Source organism: Crinia signifera, chromosome 4 (genome assembly GCF_055691185.1).
Source record: "Crinia signifera chromosome 4, ASM5569118v1, whole genome shotgun sequence".
Classification (NCBI taxonomy): Eukaryota; Metazoa; Chordata; class Amphibia; order Anura; family Myobatrachidae; genus Crinia; species Crinia signifera.
In genome coordinates, this window is record NC_139220.1 from 17,541,297 (window position 1) to 17,549,929 (window position 8,633).

General features: G+C 42.0%; 1 long non-coding RNA gene across 1 annotated transcript in view; it reads left to right on the forward strand.

Annotated features, from left to right (window-relative positions):
- Positions 1-6,803, forward strand: part of LOC146072241 (uncharacterized) — a 45,965-nt gene extending 39,162 nt beyond the window's left edge. Inside the window, exon 3 of the long non-coding RNA XR_014473000.1 lies at positions 6,681-6,803. This is a non-coding gene — a long non-coding RNA (uncharacterized LOC146072241). The remainder of the gene's footprint in view (positions 1-6,680) is intronic.
- Positions 6,804-8,633: the final 1,830 nt, after the last annotated feature.

The window sequence follows — 8,633 nt, forward strand, 5'->3', positions numbered from 1 at the left end:
GTTACCCCAAATCTCTTCTTTCCATCTCTCTCCCCACCACTTCCTGCCCCGCCCCCTTCTTCCCATGTCTCTCTTTTCACTTTTAACCACCTTTTATTTCTCTCTTCCTCTCATCATCTATTTCCCCATCACTTTCTCCCTGTCTCTCACTCTTCTTCTCATCTATCTACCCCTCTTCCATCCACCTGTCTTCCTTCTGCTCCAATCTCTCTCCCACTCCTACTCCCTTCACTCGCTTCTCCGTCATTCTCTTACAGTATTTCTCAGTCTTTCTGATATCTCTTTGTCTTCTACTTGTTCTCCCTACTCTCTCCCCCTCTTCCCACCTTCACTCTCTTCCCCCCTCACATCTTATCCCTCTCTCTCCTTCCCATCAGTCGCTCCCCTTATAATCTTTGTCTCTCTCTCTTTATCCTATCGCTTTGTCTTTCCCTTCTTCCCTTTACCCATCAGTCTCTTCTCTCTCTCTCTCTCTCTCTCCCTCCTCCCCATTGCTCTCTCTCCCAATCATCTCTACTATCTCTTCCCCATTGCTGTCTCTCTCCCAATTATCTCTACTCTCTCTTCCCCGTTGCTCTCTCTCTCCCAATCATCTCTACTCTCTCTTCCCCATTGTTGTCTCTCTCCCAATCATCTCTACTCTCTCTTCCCCATTGCGCTCTCTCTCTCTCTCTCTCTCCCAATCATCTCTACTCTCTCTTCCCCATTGCTGTCTCTCTCCCAATCATCTCTACTCTCTCTATTCCCCATCGCTGTCTCTCTCCCAATCATCTCTACTCTCTCTTCCCCATTGCTGTCTTTCTCCCAATCATCTCTACTCTCTCTTCCCCATTGCTCTCTCTCTCTCTCCCAATCATCTCTACTCTCTATTCCCCATTGTTGTCTCTCTCCCAATCATCTCTACTCTCTCTTCCCCATTGCTGTCTCTCTCCCAATCATCTCTACTTTCTCTTCCCCATTGCTGTCTCTCTCCCAATCATCTCTACTCTCTCTTCCCCACCGCTGTCTCTCTCCCAATCATCTCTACTCTCTCTTCCCCATTGTTGTCTCTCTCCCAATCATCTCTACTCTCTCTTCCCCATTGCTGTCTCACTCCCACTCATCTCTACTCTCTCTTCCCCATTGCTCTCTCTCTCCCAATCATCTCTACTCTCTCTTCCCCATTGCTGTCTCTCTCCCAATCATCTCTACTCTCTCTTCCCCATTGCTCTCTCTCCCAATCATCTCTACTCTCTCTTCCCCATTGCTCTCTCTCTCTCTCCCAATCATCTCTACTATCTCTTCCCCATTGCTGTCTCTCTCCCAATCATCTCTACTCTCTCTTCCCCATTGCTGTCTCTCTCCCAATCATCTCTACTCTCTCTTCCCCATTGCTCTCTCTCTCTCCCAATCATCTCTACTCTCTCTTCCCCATTGCTCTCTCTCTCTCCCAATCATCTCTACTCTCTCTTCCCCATTGTTGTCTCTCTCCCAATCATCTCTACTCTCTTCCCCATTGCTGTCTCTCTCCCAATCATCTCTACTCTCTCTTCCCCATTGCTCTCTCTCTCCCAATCATCTCTACTCTCTCTTCCCCATTGTTGTCTCTCTCCCAATCATCTCTACTCTCTCTTCCCCATTGCTCTCTCTCTCCCAATCATCTCTACTCTCTCTCTTCCCCATTGCTGTGTCTCTCCCAATCATCTCTACTCTCTCTTCCCCATTGCTCTCTCTCTCCCTATCATCTCTACTCTCTCTTCCCCATTGCTCTCTCTCTCCCTATCATCTCTACTCTCTCTTCCCCTCTTCTTCTCATCTCTCTCTCCCTCCTTCTACCATATTAATCTCCCTCCTTGCGCCTCTGGCTTGGGATCTTCTATCTATCTGTCTATCTATCTGTCTATCTCCCATGATTGAGTCATAGAGATTATGCTGATGAAGTCAATGAGCATATATGATATATATAGAATTTTATAGACCCCATTGTATGCCATGTTCGAATTGAATTTGTATTGCTTTGTTATACTTGATGCAATCAATGTATTACATTGATAATTTGTTCGCTCACTGTTATAAAGAAGGATTTCCATTCTCTCGTTCCTCTTCCCATGCTGTAAGAACCGAGCAGCTCCTGGCTTGTGAGCAGAATAATTATAGTTATTAGTTGCCACTAGGGGGACACTGAAATCTTAATATTTTCTTGCCCACGCTTCTCTTAGTGTGTAATTATTTAAACGATTGCGCTGCATTATTAGGTAGTATTACCAACAGTATTACCAACATGCAATTATGGCAGGGAATGGGAGTGAGCCAGCTCTGTCCTGCTCATGACCACTTTCTCCATAGCCTTGTGTGAGCTTCTCCTCCAAGAGTGCTGCTGGGTGGGTGACCAGCCGGGTTTGGCAAACACAAATCGGCTACATACAATGGTGTGAAAAATATTTGCGGGATATATTTTTTTTATGTGTTTTCATTTAATAAATACATGCATGGACATATTTGCATATCATAAATATAAAACATTTGAAAAACCACATGAAAAACCACTAGATCGCTGGATCGTTTTGAATACCAAAAAGATCTGAATCTCTATGTGAGAAAAATTTTATTGAAAAAGTTTTTTGTTAAAAGAACTGACGCAATTTCCAACACAGAACCTCCTTTGTTAAATGACAATGATCCTCTACAACCACGGATTGATCAAATTTTTGATCAGTGCGACATTGGTATTTTGGAAATTCTAGAAAATCTGGCTGATGAAGACCAAACAGAATTTACTTGACACTAATCCATCTGCTTCTGCCGACACAAATGTTTCAACACTTAAAAAGAAATCTGTATTCCTGCCAGACTTCTCAATTTGCCCACAAGTTAAAGTGTTCCTTGAGATGGTGAGCAAAGACCTGGACCAGATTGAATATAACAAAAAACCTTTCCTATTTGAAGACAATCTGAGCACCTTAGAACGCCAAGCTCTCAAAGAAATCAGAGAGTGGGACGACACCATAGTTAAGCCCTCCGATAAAGGGGGAAACGTGGTGTTATGGCCTAGACACCAATACAAAAAAGAAATTGATCGGCAATTAGGGGACAGGACGTGTTACCAAAAACTCACGTTTAACCCAACTGAGAATTATCTGGAATACTACCAAAAGATATTAGAGCGAGCAAAAAATGATGGTACCATTACCAAAAAACAGTATGATTTCCTTGAGGTCAAACATGTAAAAATACCTACCTTGTATTTACTCCCCAAGGTACACAAAAGTGAGACCAATCCACCGGGGAGACTCATTGTGTCTGGCATGGGTGGATTAACAGAAAAAGCCAGTCAATTCGTGGATTGTCATCTGAGGAGACTCGTAACATCATTGCCCTCATATGTACGAGACACGATGGATGTCCTTAATAAAATACAAAACATCACTCTAGATCAACATACCTGGCTCATTACCTGCGATGTGGAGAGCCTGTATACCAGCATCATCCACAGATACGGTATACAGGCAGCAGAGTATTTTTTAACCCCTTCCTGACAGAGCCAGTTTTTGCGTTCCTGACAGAGCCCTTTTTTTCAAATCTGACATGTCTCACTTAAGTGGGGATAACTTTTTTTTGCTTTTACTTATCCCAGTGATTTTGAGATTGTTTTTTTGTGACACATTGTACTTCAAATTAGTGGTAAATTTGGGTCGATACAGTCTGTGTTTTTTTGTGAAAAATACCAAAATATCGTGAAAAAATGGAAAATTTAGCGATTTGCAAAATGTTAAATTTTCTGCTTGTGAGACAAATAATCTTACCACTCAAAATAGTGAATAACTAACATAGACCATATGTCTACTTTATGTTGACATCATTATTTCAACTTCCTTTTAATTTTTTGGGACACTAGGAGGCTTACAATATGAATAGCAAATTCTCAAATTTTCAAGAAAATTTCAAACACTGATTTTTTTAGGGACCAGTTCAGTTCTGATGTGACTTTGAGGGACTTGTATGTGAGACACCCCCATAAATGATGCCATTTCAAAAACTGCACCCCTCACAGTATTCAAAACAGCATTTTGGAAGTTTGTTAACCCTTTAGGTGTTTCACAGGAATTAAAACAAAGTGTAGGTGAAATTTCAAAATTTCTTTTTTTTTTGCAGATTTGCAATTTTAATACATTTTTCTAAGGAACACAGTACATTTTACTAGAGAAATGTGACTGAAAATTGATTCCCCCAATTCTTTGGTTTTCATAAATATCCTATATGTGGCCCTAGTGTGCACGGTGACCAAACCACCGGCTTCATAATAGAAGGAGCACCTACTTGATTTTGGAGCCTCCTTTTTATGAGATTATTTTTTAGGCACCATGTAGGTTTCTAGGCACCATAAGATGCTAAAAGTTAGGAACCCCCCCACAAGTGACCCCATTTTGCAAACTACACCCCTCAGGGAATTCATCTAGGGGTATAGTGTACATTTCAAACCCCCAGGGGTTTCACCAATTGTGGTACAACTGGGCAGTGAAAATGAAAAAAAATTATTTTTCATTTTCACAGCTCAGTTGTATCAAAATTGGTGAAACCCCGGGGGGTTTGAAATGTACTCTATACCCCTAGATGAATTCCCTGAGGGGTGTAGTTTGCAAAATGGGGTCACTTGTGGGGGGGTTCCACTGTATGGGTGTTTCGGGGGTCATTCAACCAGAATCTGTGCTGCAAAATCCAAAAATCACTCCTTCCCTTCTGAGTCCTGCCATGCACCCAACTGGTATTTTTTGGTCACATGTGAGGCATTGCCGTACCCGGGAGAAATTGGGGCACAGATTTTGGGGTGCTTTGTCTCCTTCATTCCTTGTGAAAATTAAAAATTTTGAGCCAGAACTGCATTTTTGTGTAAAAAAATTTTTTACACAAAAATGCAGTTCTGGCTCAAAATTTTTAATTTTCACAAGGAATGAAGGAGACAAAGCACCCCAAAATCTGTGCCCCAATTTCTCCCGGGTACGGCAATGCCTCACATGTGACCAAAAAATACCAGTTGGGTGCATGGCAGGACTCAGAAGGGAAGGAGTGATTTTTGGTGGTGGAATGAATGGCGGGTGCTATGTCGCATTAGCAAGACCCCCGAAGCACCAATACAGTGGAACCCCCCCACAAGTGACCCCATTTTGGTCACCAGCTTTGGGAGGGGGGCTGGCGCTGCGGCTGGCGGGGGGGTGGGAGGGGTGCTGGCGCTGCGGCAGCCGGGTGGGTGGGAGGGAGGGGGGCTGCCGGGTGGGAGGGGGGGGGGCTGGCGATCGTTGGTGATCGGTGCGGTATACGCACACACACACACACACACACACACACACACACATATATATGTGCATTTCCTTGTTTCTGTACGAATCAAACTGCAAAGATGAAAACTGCATGTTTTTAATAAATGTTGTATTAAATCAAAAATTGTAGATTTTATGCTGTAATTACCATTGATCATTGGTTTTTGGCTTTATTCTGGTGGTGGAATTTACATTAGGGGCGCACTCTGTTTTTCTCTTTTCTCTATTTCTTCCACCTCCCCCACTAACAGGGGGGATAAATAGAGTTGCTGCCCCGACAGATTTATTCTAGCGCATTGAAAGGGTATTTCTTTTGTTATATATATATATATATATATATATATATATATATATTGTTGTGTTTTGCTGTGGGATATTACTAATTCTAAAGGGATTAGCCCTCTATTAAATGACATACAGGAAGTGACGTTTTTGGTCTGGACCTATATATAGCTCCATCTAGGTATAGGCTGTCATTCTGCCATTGAATACACTAGAGGTTACTTCCTGGTCACACAGCATTGTGTAAGTATTGATGTTTTTTTCCTATATTTTGTGTTTTTTTTTTTTTTTTTTTTTTTCTTTCCTTTTTTTGGGCCAACCATGCTCCTGCTTGTAATCACTGTCTTATATAGGTTTCCCCACTATGTAATTCAACTGATTAGGTTTTTATGTTTGTATTTGAAGTTGACTTGGATGTGGATATCTGCCACTGAGTGGGTGTACTCAGTGAAACTAGGACAAAAACTTTGTTTATTTGTATGGGCCAGCCTTAACAAGAGCGCTGTTAACTGGTAAAATGTAAGTCCTAAATGTACCATTTTTTACAACCCACTCATATTTGGTGTTGGTGGTGGTATGTTGGATTGGAGGGGGAATTTTGGATTCTAACCCCCAGATCTTATGAATTTCTCCATCCAGATATATTCCTGCAAAAAAACTATTTTTCTGTACCCACTCTTTTTGAGATACTGCATAAAGGTACCCTCCTTATTATTATTTCTTTTTTTCTTTAAAGGTATATGTATATGGTATTAAATGCTATTTGAGTGGATAATATGCAAAGTACTTTAATGATGATCACTCTATATACCTTATAGAAAATCGTGTTCAAGTGTATTTAGGTTTTTGTTTCCTGTATTGCTGGTTGAAAAAATAAGGATTTTACTTATCTCTATCATACTAGTAACCCGCTGTATTAAAGTGAGGTTTGAATTTCTATTATGATTATTTTAAGCTCATCGGTTTATGGATAATACCGATGTTTGTTTTAATGATTTTTGGATCTTGTCTCTCTCTTGTCCTCTCCATCTCCTTTTTTTACTATTCATCATTTTGTGAAATGTGATACATATTTTCCTTGACATATTGTATTACTATTTACAGTGCAATTGTACCGTTGTCTACCAAGTTGCCAAGTGCCCCTGAGGAAGTCACGTAGGTGACGAAACGCGTTGGGCCAGTTGTTACATTGGAAAGATTGTACACTACGACAATTGTTATCTTCAAAAAGACTATATGTATTTGTGTATTTTATATGAGCCGAATTGTTAAGGCTTTTATTGAATAAATGTTTTAAACAAATGTGAGGAATAAGCTGTGTACCTTCACTTATAAGCGCACTCTGTTTCTTTGTCTTTATATATACATATATATACATATATATACACACACATATATATATATATATATATATATATGTGTGTGTATATATATATATATATATATATATATATACACATTTGCACATTGTTTTTTATTTTATTTTATTTTTAACTTTTCCAGCAGCAGCATGATGCTGCTGCTGCTGCTGCTGCTGCTGCGGGGGGGAGGGGGGAGGAGGGCAGCGCTGCGTGCGCTCCAGACGCTCCGGGGGAGCCGTTGGAGCCGCTGCTGCTGCCGGGTGAGTGCCCGGCGGGTGCGAGGGGTGGGCTGCACATCGGTGGTGATCGGTGCTGTACCTGACAGCACCGATCACCACCGATCCCTGTGTTACCGAGCGGCTTAGCCGCCGGTAACACAGGAAACGCTGTGAATGGCTGTTCAGATTTGAACAGCCAATCACAGCGATCGCCGACCGGGGGGGGCACCCCTGCCCCCCCTGGGCGGCGAGGGGGGATGTCTGCTGTCAGGGACAGCAGACATCACCTAACTGTCACTGCGTCTCTAGACGCAGTGACAGTTAGAAGTCATGACGTACATGTACGTCAAATGTCGGGAAGTACTTCCCGACCATGACGTACATGTACGTCAAATGTCGGGAAGGGGTTAAGCATGGACAAGAATGTACCCCTGAACAACTTTGTCATCAAGTTATTGCAATTTGTTTTGACTAAAAACTACTTTGTATGTGAAGATCAGTTCTATCTCCAGGTACAGGGGACTGCGATGGGGAGCACTTGTGCCCCCACGTATGCTAACCTGTACCTGGGGTGGTGGGAACGTGAGAGGGTATTTACAGAAGAGCATGAGACATACACCAAGCACATACTGGTATGGCTCAGATACATAGATGACCTCCTTATCATATGGGAGGGTGACATCAGTCTCTTCTGGGAATTCATGAGGATACTCAATAATAATGACCTCAATCTTAAACTTACCTGTAATGCCAGTCAGGAGAGGGTGGAATATTTAGACCTAAGCATCAGTATTGAACCAGACGGCTCAATTACCACAGACATGTTTCGTAAAAAGACCTCGACCAATACATTGTTGCACCATCAGAGTGCACACTTCCCCCCGGTCATAAAAGGTCTCCCCAAAGGGGAATATCTACGAACTAAACAAAATTGCTCTCAAGAGGGCACCTACAACAAAAGAGCAGATGAATTGGACGTGCGGCTTAAAAACAGAGGTTACAGTAATAGATCCATCCAAAAGGCCAGAAAAGAGGTTGGCAAATACAATAGAGAACAGCTCCTCATCCCTAAAGAGAAGCCTGAACATGTAGCTGAAGAAAATATACGCTTTGTAGGCACCTTCTGCAAGGAATGGAGGGAAGTACAGAAGATCCTGAACAGACATCTAGATATCCTGAAAACGGATACCGATTTGAGAGATATTCTGGGTGAAAAAGTTGACATAAGTTGGCGAAGGAGCAACAATCTGAGAGATATCCTTGTTCATAGCCATCTTGAAAAAACCACCACTAATAAAATCACCAAGAAAGGGTCCTTTAAATGTGGCACATGTAGAGTGTGCGCTTACATGGTGCCACGTGACACCTATACTGACAAATTCGGCAAAGTGTGGAAAATACAAGAGTATATTACATGCAATACCGCAGGAGTAATCTACAATTTGGAATGCCCCTGCGGCAAACAATATGTTGGCAAG